Source organism: Marmota flaviventris, chromosome 8 (genome assembly GCF_047511675.1).
Source record: "Marmota flaviventris isolate mMarFla1 chromosome 8, mMarFla1.hap1, whole genome shotgun sequence".
In the NCBI taxonomy this organism is placed as follows: domain Eukaryota; kingdom Metazoa; phylum Chordata; class Mammalia; order Rodentia; family Sciuridae; genus Marmota; species Marmota flaviventris.
This window is the reverse complement of record NC_092505.1, coordinates 75,061,159-75,073,843: the sequence shown is the minus strand read 5'-3', so window position 1 is coordinate 75,073,843 and position 12,685 is coordinate 75,061,159.

Below are 12,685 nucleotides of genomic sequence, written 5' to 3'. Positions count from 1 at the left end.
GAAGCCAATACTGTCTATATAATATTTCCCACTAAAGTAGTGTGGTTACAGGGATGGGAATTTCCAATAGTAAATATTATAACAATATTACCAATATGTCTATAGCTTAAAATTCTGGTCATACCCTACTGCCTGCTGAGGAATGTGAGACATTACAAAAGGAGAATTTCAAAGAATTCTCTATTCTTGGACTTAGACTCATGAGATGGCCCAAATTCTACTTCTTCAATCTCACATCACTTTGTAGCGTCTTTGAGAATGAAACCCCACTAATGAGATTCCTCTTAAAGGGCAATAAACTTAGAACTGCTTAATTTATTCCTTTGTTAAGGAGTTTGAGGCCATGTCTCAGAATTAAAAAAAAAATGAGTAATAGTGTAAATTCCACCATGTATTTTTCTAACTCTGATAGACAATACACTTCTGAAAAACAATTAGTTCTTCTAGTTTAATAGTCTTGTCTTTTAATAATTATATGCAGCATCATTTTTAAGTACAGAATTACTTCTAATGGCATCCTTATTTATGATGTTCTTCGATATTTTTTTCATAGACAGTTCCATCATACCTCATATGAATGTGAGACAGAATTAGAAGACACCAATTTACTTACCCAATTCCATTGCACCCCTTTATTAATTTGTTTCTCAAGTTGTAAAGCTTGTTGCATGAAGCAGCCTCCACAAGTCACCCCACAAGTCACCCAACAGTAACACCACTTATTACTACAATGAGTGATATGTTTCTTTATATACCTTTCTTTCATCAGCTGCTAACAACTAAAGTTTTGTCAGGAGATGGTGATGGAGACACAATATGGGAAGAAGAGGCCTTCATCCTTGGGTCTGATGTTTTCTTCATGGACTTCTGTAGCACACAAAGCTTCATCGGAGTCTACCCTACAACGTGGACAGATTTCTAGCACCTGGCCCCTGCGCACAAGCAGCTCTCTAGCACCTAGTTCATACAGTGTACTTGACTTCTCCAGCCCCTGGCTCCCACATTTTGAGAGCAGTTTTTCCAGCACAAGGCTCCTACAGGACAGGTGACTGCTTCTGTACCCTGCTCCTAAAGTTCATGTGGTCAGCTGCCTCCACTTACCAATAGTTTCTACTGGCTCCTCAATTCAAATTTCCATAGCGGAATGCTTCTGATAAGACTTGCCTTTCTGGGCAATTAGAGGATAGATTTCCAGAAAGTTCCATGAATGCAGCAATACAGCTACTTATCTACTCTCCAGGTAGGAATGACCATTTTTTCTACAATGTAAGTCTGGTTTTCAGCCCTGGAGGCAGGGGGTTCTCAGTTTATGGTGTTCTATGTTAGTTCAAGAGGAACTAGCTTCTTGAAACTTCTATTCTTATAGTCTTCGAAGTTCTCTTTTCTCCTTCCCAGTCATGATGGTATTTTGTATACCAACTTGTCTAATCTATGGTAACCAGTTGCTTGGTAAAATAGTACTCTAGATATTGAGAGTAATTATTTTTAGATGAGTAACTTTTAGAATTATTTGTTGATTTTAAGTATAGAAGACTATTCCCCACAACATAGGAGAGTCTCAACCAATAAGTTAAAGGTGTTAAAAGATAAAGACTGAGGATACCTAAAGAAGTTTTGTCTGAGTTTTTAGCCTTTGGACTTAAGACAGCAACATTAACTATAACTAAATTCCTTAGCATACATGAAAACATCACTTACACACTTGCACACACACACACGCATACACACACAAAACAAACAAACAAAAACGGCAAATAACATTTATTGTATTCTATCTTGAGCCAGAAATATTCTAAACGCTGCATTCTAAATAATTCACACTTTATGACAGCCTTTTGCTTGATGATATATATATATATATATATATATATATATATATTATTAATATTATTTCATGAGTAAGGAAAGTGGTCAAGGGAGACTGTATGATTTTCTTATGATGACATAAGTAATAATGGCTGGTACTGTCAGAATTCAAACATAAACTAACTCCAGTATTGATGATGTTAATCGGAATTATTCACTCGGATTTTTCTGTAGCATAATTCTCCATGGACATCAAATGCAATTCTCCCTCTTACTCACTGCACTCTAACCACACTGGTATTTTAAACATTTCTACAATGTGCCAAACTCCTTTCCTTTTCAGGCCTTCCCACATGCTACTTCATTTTCTTGGTATGCTTTTCCTCCCACTGTCCACATGGTTATTTTTACTCATCCTTTAGGTCTAAACTTAAATGTCATTCTGTTAAAAAAAAATTACAAGATCACTTCCCACTCTAAAAAAGGTCCTTCATTTTTCTCTTCTTTACATGGAGCCTAAGTTTTTATATGTTGCAATTACAATCGAAAAAAAAAAACTGTATTTTTTTCTTCTTGAATAATGTCTTTTCTTGAATATAGTTTATAAGAAAAAAGACTGAGTCTGTTTTGTTCATCAAAGGGTTTCCAGTGCCAAGTAATAAATAGTTTATAGATGACTGAACAAGTGAGGCGTGGGGGCAGAACTCTTGATAGGAAGTTGAAGGGGCTCCCATCTGGTAGCTTTCTTTATTTCCGAATACAGGATCATTTTTCTCAGTGAAGTATGGAAAAGAATTGGATGTGTGAGAATATGAGAAGGCTTAACAATGTTGCATAAAGTGAAGAATAAATATGTGGTGGTGGCAATCTGTCTTATATTGCAATTATTTTTAAAGTGTCACTCATTTTGGAGAATATTAAAAAAGAGAACATGATGGTTAAGTATTAGAATTTAATTAATTTTGAAGTAAAGGTACATGGTTAAAATGAAAAGGCAGAGGTCAAAACACATCCCTGAGAAAATGATCTTTGAGGTTCATGTAAATTTATTCATAAAAAAATAGAAGAAATTTCTGAGATGCCAAGGATAGAAGTTAATCAATGGGTAACTCAGCAAGCAGAGCAGTAGACTTTGGGTAACAAGGGATAAAATGATAGTAAGGTTAGTATCATAAAAGGCAGAGGATTGTGAACATAAAAATTCAGCAGATAATTCGTAACTGCCATGAAGGGGATAAATGCTTACACAGGGGTGTGATCTGTATAGTGATTTGCATCCTGATACATGTTTGTGGCACTATGTTCCTTGGAACCTAATAAGTCAAGTATAGAATGTAAACATGTTCTTGGAATTGTGGTATAGGACCAGATATTGCTTTTCTTCATAAACACATATATCAGGAGTTGAATGTTTACACATCAATCTATACTTAGACAGTGGGAAGGGAAAGTATAAAGTCAAATGGTCTATATGCATCAGGTTGGTACTTGGCCATAGTTTGGTTAGCACTGCTTCCAGGACTGATATGGTGTCCCTCTGTCTAATTTAAAATTTATGTCCTGAAGTTTATTTTTTCTCTAAAATTTTAAGGATTCTGAAAGTTGTGATTCTTCAATCATTTACTTCAAGTTATGAAACAGTTATAATAGGTATGGCTTCTCTGTATAAAATATAAAAATATTCCTGTTTATTTTGTATTAACAATAAATTTAAGCTCTTTTACCACTCAATAAATCTATATCTATATAGCATGGCAATTTATTAATTCTCCGGCTCATTTTTACCCTAGATAATCTCAGGCCCATAAACCACATAATACCTTATATAACGATTTAATCCACTTTAACTAACATTTATACTCCAGAACAAAATCTTTATTTCTGGCATCCCAAGAAGGAAGATTTAACCAAATTGCTCTTATGGGATTGGAGTAAAAAAAAATATATTGTTTTGTTCAAGATTTAATTTATTGTTATTGTTTTATAGTTTGTTTAGGACCCTCTGTTTTACCCTCTGCACAAATACTAAATGTGATGTTTTACCTGTCCATACAATCAAATAGTTTCAAATTACCTAAAAATGTGTGTCATCATTTAACAAAAATAGCACTGAACAAGAACTCAGTTAATGCCTTATAACAGATCCTCTCAACTAAGCTAGTATTATCAAAATGTAGCAAAGTTGTGCTAATGTATGTCACATTATGTCAATAGATACTCTGAAATAAGAGGCAGAAATTTAAAAATATTTAAGCTGATCTAAATACATATATGTATGTATTATATATATATATATATATATATATATATATATATATAGTAGCATTGTTATTCTATTAAATGTATAATTTAATGTTTTTATATACCAGTTAAAAATAAATTTAATTTAAAAACTCAAAAAAATGAGAGAGATAAAGAGAAAAATAAGACAACAGGTTTGTACTTTTTTATTTCCAGAATAGACCTGTAGAATGGATGTTAATGTCTAATACTCCTTTGGAATTTAAAGCTATGAATGTAGGTTCACTTATTATTTTGGATATAGGTTGGTGTTCAGTATGAAAAGATGCTAAGTGTTGAAAGATACACTATAGTATGTTCATCTGAATGCCAGAAAATAAAACCATCTTAAATTACATTCATATCAAACAGAGTTACCTGCCTCTTATCTCTGTGAACTAATATGAAAAATTCTCCCAAACCAAACTGAAAAGTCTCTTCAGTTTTCTATTTTCTTTCTAATTTCCAGTTAATTTAAATCTCAAGTTCAATATTAGCAATGATATAAAATACTGTAACTATAGAAAATGGGAGTATTATGTGATCTTTTAACTTCTAATATCAAAGAAATATTAATACCTTCAGGGTCATTATTTGAAAAGTACATTCCCAAGACCATATTTTTTTTTTTAAGATTTCAGGGTAACTAATGATTGCGTCCACAATAAAACTTAACATCAGATCTTATGCTTTATAAGTGAAGAGGAAAGGACATTTAGTTAATGCCTTGGTTTTAACCTGGAACAATCTTTCCCATGTTATTGAATCCTGAAATGCTTTAGCTTCTTTAGCCATCAAGAGATTTGCACGTCTGCCTCATAGCACTGCCTTGTGTATTGAAAGTAAAAAGGAACTCTATGTTAAAGCACAAAGCAAATAGCTTTTATTAGTAAGCTTGTCACATCCTAATATCAGTGACACAATTCTTGGGAATGCATTTGATCCAGAAAGGAATTGTAGCTTTTGTACAAAGCTCACCTAAGACAAGTGAAGATGGCAGAGCAGATCTAGGCAGCAACCGCCAACCCCTCCACAGGTCAGAAAGGAAGCTATGAAAGAAGAGCTGATCAGACAAGTAGGGGACCAAATAAATAAAACTCAACATTGGGCAGTTTGAGACTTGAAGTGACTTGGAGTTTGATTAGTGGAGCTGAAAATATGGACGGATTTCCCTAACTTCAAACCCAGATTAGGGTGAGGTCAGAGTGGAGGGATAAGAAAGAGAGGAAGAGAAAGAGCACATAAAGTTATTTCCTTATCGATAGCTGGGAAGAAAAGCAGAGCACATTAAAATGCCATAGGAACACAAAGGACAGGAAAGATCAAGTAGGGTAACCCAAACTGTGGACTGAAAGCCTTGCTAGGCAAGGCAGTCATTTTGTAGAGTTCACAGCTTGACAGTCTCCCTAGGAGACATTAAATCAACAGGATTTCTCCTGACCTTCCATTAGCACCAAATAAAACCAGAGGGAATGACTCTGTAACAGTATGATTCTGTAATCTGTCTAGAAGAAACTTGTAGATAGCAGCTTGCTAAAAGTTACTGAAATCTTCTCTCCCTTCACCATGAACATAGGGAGTAGGGTGGAGCACAGCATAAAGCTAAACACTCTCAGGGAATGCTAGTCCTGACACATCACTCAACACAGGCTCCATGGGAGATCAGCTGACAGGCTATCTGACACCCACCCCCATCACAATGATGAATAAAACTCCTGAAAGTTACATCAGCTAGGATGGAGGCTTCTGTTCCACAGAAGGCCCATAGAATCCCTGCACTGACCCACAGACCCAATACCTCCAGATAGGCTCCAGATTCTGGATAGCATGGTTTTCCTGAGAAGATCACAACTAAGAGGAATGCACTCCCATAATTCACAGCCTCTGGTAGCTAGAACTAGAAATAAATGGGCCAACTGACCCTCTATTCCAGGCAATATAGCAGAGCAGCATCCATGATTCACCACTGTGTGGGAACTCTGATGCAGGTGGACCAACTGATTCTTTTCCAGTCATAGGGAAGGTACCACAGGAAGTCTCATCAATGTGTGGGGGGATTCTTCCCCATAACACACTACCCAAGCGCACAACTTCTTGCAGCAGAAAGAACAAAAGCCCTGAGTTCTACATTATGTTCTTCTGTGTTCAATAGAAACTGTCAACAGGCATGGCACAGAACCCTCCCAGGATGCAGCCTCAGGCACCTCAGGTGACAAATAAGAACCAGCGGGCGAGAAACTCATTGCAGGAAAATAGCTCTTGTGCCCCACCACCTCTAGGAGGATCAAAAGCCAAAGAATGATGAGTTTCATCTAAAGAGTTTCCTTCACCTTGGTGTGTATTACTATAAATAGCTCTAATGACAATTTTGATCTTATATTTATGTCTTTTTTTCAATTTGACAATTTACTATCTGATTATATTTCTTCTGTTGTTTTAAAGCATTAATGGAAATCATTCTAGCTTTGTTTTTCTAGTACATTTTTAAATTTTCTCCTCTTAACTCTTCTTTTTCTTCTTTATGCCTTGATTTGTATTATTATTTTTATATTTTCTTTTGCCTGATATTTTTCTTCTGCCCGTTTCTGCCCTTATGTAATGTAATAGCAATTTTACTATATTTAATAACTAATTATTCAATCTATTCCAGAACAATAGTACAATTTTATACTTGAATTAGAGGAACTGTGGTGAATATTTTCAACAAATTTTTGCTTTTCCTAATATTGATTAGGACATGGTTTAGCTATGAACTGATTGTAGTAAATAGGGTTTAATGTCTTCTCTCAAAGTGGGGGTTCTACTTGGAACATGAGGAGACATACATTGAGTGAAATTATCAATACCTGGGTAGTCACCAAACTTTAGGCTCTGAAGAGAAAGAAGCTCACTAAGTAGTACCTTACATAAAAGTCGAAGTGATAATCATCCAAGCAGATGGATAGACATACAAGCAGTGTGAAAAGCAACGGAACAAATCAACCCAAACAGCCCATAGCACTTTACCAACTAATCTCATTGACAGAAAATGTCAGAGAAATAACTTAGAAAGTTCATAGTTAAAATGTTCAATAAGCTAAAACAAGACGTAAGGAATAAACTTAGAAAATACAGAAAGTGCAACATCATTTCAATAAAGAAAGCGATTATGAAAAAGAATCAAAGATCCTAGAAATGAAACACTCAATAAACCAAATTAAAAATTCAATGAAAAACACTACCAATAGATTAGACCACTTTGGAGACAGACTTTCATGACCTGAAGACATATATAATCTTGAAAATAAAGTTGATATTTTTAAAAAAAAGATGTACAGAGGCTATAACCATAATATTGAGAAATCTGGGATAACATTAAAAGACCAAATGTAAGAATCATTGGAAGAGATGAGGTCTCAAAATTCAAAGTTAAAAAAAATGCACAACCTGTTCAATGAAATAACCTCAAAAAATTTTCAAACCTTGAGAAAGAAATTGAAATCAAAATATAAAAACCATATAGATTCGTAAATAGGCAATGTCAAAAAAGAAGCTCTCCAATATACAGTATAATTAAAATGCCTAATATTCAGAATAAGTATAGAATTTTAAAAGCCCAAAGAGATAAGTAGGTCACATTTAATGTAAGCTAACTAAGATTTCAACTGATTTCTTAACCTATGCCCTAAAAGCCAGAAGGGCATGGAATATTATATCAAACCCCTAAAAGAAATTGGGTGACAATCAAAATTACTATATCCAGAAAAACTATACTTCAAATTGAAGATGAAATAAAAACCTCCTATGACTACAGAAACTAAAATAATTCATAACCACTAAACCTGCACTACAAAACATTCTCAATGAAATATTTTATGCAGTAGAAATTAAAATCGAAAGTGAAAACCAGCATTGGGATGAATCACACTAGAAATAAAGTCCATTAGAAGATAATGAAGTCTCACTTAAGCATTATAAGTAAATAAAAATGACAGGAAGTAAAAATTATCTCTTCAGAATAATATTGAATGTAAAATGATCTAAACTCTCAAATCAAAAGACATAGATTGGCAGTTTTAATTAAAAAACAAACTTAACCCTATATTGTTTATAAAAACTCACCTTACAGACAATGGCATCCATAGGTGGAAAGCGAAAGGAAGAAAAAAAAAAATACCATGCAAATAGAGATTGAAAAGGAGCCAAAACATGCACTGGAGAAAAGATGGCCTCTTCAACACATGATACTGGGAAAACTGGGAATCCATATGCAGCAAAATGAAATTAAGACCCTATCTCTCACCATGCACAAAACTCAACTCAAAGTGGATCAAGGACTTAGGAATTAAACCAGAGACCTTGGATCTAATAGAAGAAAAAGTAGGCCCTAAATTTCATCATGTGGGATTAGGCCCCAACTTCCTTAATAAGACTCCTATAGTGCAAGAATTAAAACCAAGAATAAATAAATTGGATGGACTCAAACTAAAAATTTCTTCTAGGCAAAAGAAACAATCTGTGAGGTGAATAGAGAGCCTGCATCTTGGGAGCAAATCTTTACCCCTCTCACATCAGATAGAGCACTAATCTCTAGGTTATAGAATGAACTCAAAAAGCTAAGCACCAAAAACCCAAATAACCCAATCAACAAATGCACCAAGGACATGAACAGACACTTCTCAGAAGATGATATAGAATCAATCAACAAATATATGAAAAAATGTTCATCATCACTAGAAATGTAAAAAAAAAGCAAATTAAAACTACTCTAAGATTTAATCTTACTTGAGTCAGAATGGCAGCTATTATGAAGACAAACAACAATAATTGTTAGCTAGGATGTTGGGGAAAAGGTACATTCATACACTGTTGGTGGGTCTGCAAATTGGTGCAGCCACTCTGGAAAGCAGTATGGAGATTCCTTGGAAAATTGGGAATGGAACCACCATTTGACCCAGTTATCCCTCTCCTCAGTGTATATCCAAAGGACTTAAAAACAGCATACTACAGGGACACAGCCACATAAATGTTTATAGGAGCCCAATTCACAATAGCTAAACTGTGAAACCAACCTAGATGCCCTTCAATAGATGAATGGATAAAAAAAAATGTGGTATATATACACAATGGACTATTACTCAGCAATAAAAGAGAATAAAATCATGGCATTTGCAGGTAAATGGATGGAGTTAGAGAAGATAATGCTAAGTGAAGTTAGCTAATCCCAAAAAAACAAATGCCGAATGTTTTCTCTGATCTAAGGAGGCTGATTCATAGTGGGGTAGGCAGCGGGGAGCGATGGAGGAATAGACGAAGTCTAGATAGGACAGGCAGGTGGGAGGAGAAGGAAAGGGGTATTGGGTTAGAAATGATGGTGGAATGTGATGGACATTATTATCCAAAGTACATGTATGAATACATGAATTGGTGTGAATATACTTTGTATTCAATCAGAGATATGCGCTCTATATGTGTAATAAGAATTGTAATGCATTCTGCTGTCATATATAAATAAAAAATTAATTAAAAAATGAAAAAAATTAAGCAGGGGCAGCTAATACAATATTAGAAAAAGTAGACTTTAAGATAAAAAAATATTCATAAGAGACAAAGAAGGTTGCTTTATATCAGTTAAGTGAAACATTGTACAATAAAATTAAGATTGCAAATATTTATGCCCCTAACATTGCTGTAACTGAGTACATGAAATAAACCCATCTCAAAATAAATAATCAAATGGAACACAAGGCAATGATACTGGGTTATTTCAAGATACCTCTCTCACCAATAAATAGGTCAACCCAACATAAACTTGGGAAAGAGTTTTAAGAACTAATAACTGCAATTAATCAAATGAACATGAAAGGTATGTATAAAATATTTTATCCATCAATAATTGAATTCACTTTCTTCTCACCTTCCTACACTCCAATAGGAGAAAGATATGAGGAAAACTATCCCATTTACTATGACCTCAAAAAAAAAAAAAAAAAAAAAACAACAACAAATACTTGAGAATAAATCTAACTTAGGAGGTAAAAGATCTGTTCAATGAACACTATAGAACACTGAAGAAATAAATTGAGGAAGGACTTAGAAGATGGAAAGATTTATAATCTTGGGTAGGCAAGATTAATATTCACAAAATGGATCCAATGCAATACCTATCACAATACCAATGACATTCTTTACAAAACTAGAAAAAAATAATGGTAAAATTCATTTAGATGTATAAGAGACCCAGAATAACTAAAGTTATCGTGAGAAAGAAGAGTAATGCTGCAGGCATAACAATCCCAGACCTCAAATTATAGTACAGAGGTATCGTTGTACTGGCATCAGAATGAAATGAAGACCAATAGAATAGAAAACACAGAGACAAATCCACAAAGATACAGTCATCTGATACTCAGCCTAGTTGCCAAAAACATGCATTGGTTAAAATATAGCCTTTTTAATAAATGCTGCAGGGAAAACTGGATATACATCTGTAGAAAAATGAAACTGGATCCCTCTTTCCCTGCACACACTCCACTCAAAATGGATTGATGAGTTGGGAATTGCACCAGAAACTTTGCAATTGCTAGAAGAAAACATAGGCTCAACATTTCAAAGCACTGGCACAGGCACTGGGTTCCTTAACAAGACGCCTAAAGTGCAAGAAACATTGGTTTTGTATCTACAAGTATTTCTGAAGAGAAGTCTTTATACCCCATAGAGGATAAGAAACAGAAAGTTTAATTTTATGAAATTGAGGACTTTCATCTTCTGCTTAAAATGTGCAGTACTGTAAAAAGCCTCATTCTTATTCATATGACTGAAAACATGCCACATAATTTGAAAATTCATAAATTTCTTGAATTCACCAGAGAAGTGAGATTCATGTCAGAGGAAGAAGAATAGCTAAAACAATTCTGAGAAACATTATTGAAGAACTCACACTATAAAATTTAATAAAGCTACAAAACAAGCAATGTGATATTAGCAAAAGCCCATGTGCATAGATTAATGAAGCAAAGAATTTTATGAATTCATAGAAATCCTTATGCAAGTACAATCAACTTGTTCCTGACAAAGCTTTAAAGCCAATTCAATAGGAGAGGATGCCAGGGTTGAGGCAAATTCCTGTAATCTGTGCAACCAGGTAGGCTGAGGAAGGTGGATTGCAAGTTTGAGGCCAGCCTTGGCTATTTAGGCATACCCTGTCTGAAAGTAAAAAAATAAAATTGGTTGGAGATATAGTTTCAGAGTAAAGACTACCTGGATTCAATTCCCAGCACCACAAAAGGAAAGACTGTTTTCACAACTACTCTCCAGAGAATGGCATGTCCATATACAGTAGAATAAACAAAGAAATCTTAACACACACCTAATACCTTACAAAAATATTTACTAAAAAAGATCAAAGTGCCTCATGTAAAATATAAACTTTAGGTTTTCTAATAGAAAACCTAACAGAAAAAGCTGTATTATCTTGTATGGGCAATAATATTTCTGATGGAAAACTATGGGAGTAATCAATGAAAAAAATATTAAAAATTAAATATCAGAATTAAAATTATTTTCTTTGTGAAAGATATTTTCAAGAAAAAAAACCTGCATGCTGCAGACTGGTAAAAATTGTGCATACTGCATATCTTACAATGTAATTTTTTTCCAGAATATACAAACATAATCATAAGAAAATGAACAATCTGATTGAATATAGGTAAATTTTCAAATAAATTCTTCACATAATAAGTTATACAGATTACAAATAAACACATTCAAATATTGTCAATATCATTAATTGTTAAGAAATTGCAAATAAATGCCACAGTGAGGTAACATCCTATGTCTACCAAGATGGCTAAAATAAAAATAAGTAATAACATCAAGTGTAATAGAGCAACTGCACTTTTCTTGCAATGTGAATTGTTACTACCATTTAGAAAACAGTTTGAGAGTTTCTTAAAAGATAATACGCCATCATAAAACTTCAATCCCACTTAGAGTAACATTCAAACAAAATGAAAACAAAAGTATTTATAAAGTCTTTAGTTATAATTGCCTCAAACAGAAACAACCAAAAATGTTTCTCAATAATAAAAATCATATACAAACTGTTGTAGATCTATATAATAGAATTGCATTTAGCACAAAAAAGTAGCAATTAATCAGTGTAACACTATGGCTATAATTTAAGTGAATTATGTTAAAGGTAAATGCTAAATCACAAAAGATGATTTACTAAGAAAAAGAATAGCTAAATACTGAAAAGTTTCTAACAGTAGCATGACTAAGTGTTACAAGTTACAAAAAGAAGGAGGTGATATTTCCAACAGTAGTCTGGATTTCCATTAGGACTATGATGGAACTTATAAAAAATAATGCAATGGTAACTTCTGCTACTTGAGTCCAACTTTTGCATGTACTCATTGCCAAGATATTGAGAATTTAAATAATCTATATAATGTTCTTTGTGGTCTTTTGAAAAATAAATTCAAACACATACACATGAGCATCTAACTCATTTTAATTGTATCAGATCTATCAGAGATAAAAGTCATTATGATACTGATAACTTCAGTGAATAAACCAACATACTCTGAAAATATTCAGTTCTTAAACTGAAATGGAA